Source organism: Orycteropus afer, unplaced genomic scaffold, assembly GCF_000298275.1.
Source record: "Orycteropus afer afer isolate SDZICR_OR568_19922 unplaced genomic scaffold, OryAfe1.0 scaffold00135, whole genome shotgun sequence".
Lineage (NCBI taxonomy): Eukaryota > Metazoa > Chordata > Mammalia > Tubulidentata > Orycteropodidae > Orycteropus > Orycteropus afer.
Genome location: NW_006921722.1, coordinates 4,838,336 through 4,839,856, shown reverse-complemented (window position 1 = coordinate 4,839,856; position 1,521 = coordinate 4,838,336).

The following is a 1,521-nucleotide window of genomic DNA, read 5'->3' as shown; positions in this document are numbered from 1 at the left end:
TGAGTCGGGGCCGACTCGACAGCACATAACAACAACAACAACAACAACCACTTTTTGAGACGTAATTGCTGATATGTTAGTTGTATATCTCAGCAACACTTGGTGTGTTCACGGGGTTGTGGATCATGATCACACTCTTAACGTCAGTGCATTGCCATCACCCAGAAAGAAACCTCACGTCATTTGCAGTCACTTCCATCTGTACCTTCCACCTTAGGCAGCCGCTCAGCTTTCCATGTTCATAGATTTGCCTCTTCTGTGTAACAGGAATCAGACAATCTGGTCTTTTGGATCTTTTCTGTTTCTTTAACTTAGTATGATATTTATGAGGTTCATCTCTGTGCAGCAGGTGCCAATACTTCATTCCTTTTTATGGCTGGCTACTATTCCATTGTGGGCGTATACCACAGTTTGTTTTAGCCATTGTTTCATTGATGGACATTTATTTCTACCTTTTGGTTATTGCAGTAATGCAGCTATGAATATGCACACACAAGTCGTTATGTAGACACGTTAGACACCTGTTCCTTTATCTCGGCATGGAATTTCTGGGTAATATGTGAATCTGTGATCAACATTTTAAGAAACTGCTAAACTTTTTTCCAAATTGGCTGCACCATCTTCCATCCCACCAGCATTGTCTGAGGGTCCGGCTTCTGCAGACCCTCCTCAACACTTGCCATTGCATTTCTTTTTGGTGATAGCCATTCTAGTGAATGTGATGGGGTGTCTCACAGGCTTTGGCTTGCATGTCCCTAAGGATGTTGAACATCTTTTCATATTCCTGTTGACCATTGTATTTTTTTTGGTGAAATGTCTATTTCGATCTTTTCCCATTTCTGACATGGGTCATGTGTCTTATTGAGTCACAAGGGTTCTTTCTCTTTCTGGATACCAGTCCTTTACCAGATACAGGATTTGCAAATATTTTCTCAGCCTTGGCTTGCCTTTTCTCTTACTTGATGGTGTCTTTTGAAGTGTAAACATTTTTCATTTTCATGAAGTCTAGTTTCCCAATTTGTCCTCTTACTGTTTGTATTCTTGATGTCACATCTAAGAAGATAGATGAACTTGCCTAACGCAAGTTCATGAGGATTTACTCCTATGTTTTCTTCTAATAATTTTTTAGTTGTAGTTTTTACATTTAGGTCTGTCATCCATTTTGAGTTAATTTTTGTGTATAGTGTGACAGGGGTGCACATTCATCCTTTTGCATGTGGTTATTCATTGACTCAGCACCTTTGTTGAAAAGACTGTTCTTTCTCCATTGAACCACATTGGCATCCTTGTTGAAAATCAGCTGACTGTCACTGTGAGGTCCCTGGGTTCTCAGTGTAGTCCACTGATGGCTATGTCTGTCTTTATGCCAGTACCCCTCTTTATAGCTACTATAGCTATGTAGTAAGTCTTTCTTGTGCTTTATGAATAAAATGTTGTTTTAATTTTATTTCCACATTGTTCAATGCTAGTATATAGAAATACAGTTGATATTTGTATATTGATCTTTTATCCTGTTACCTT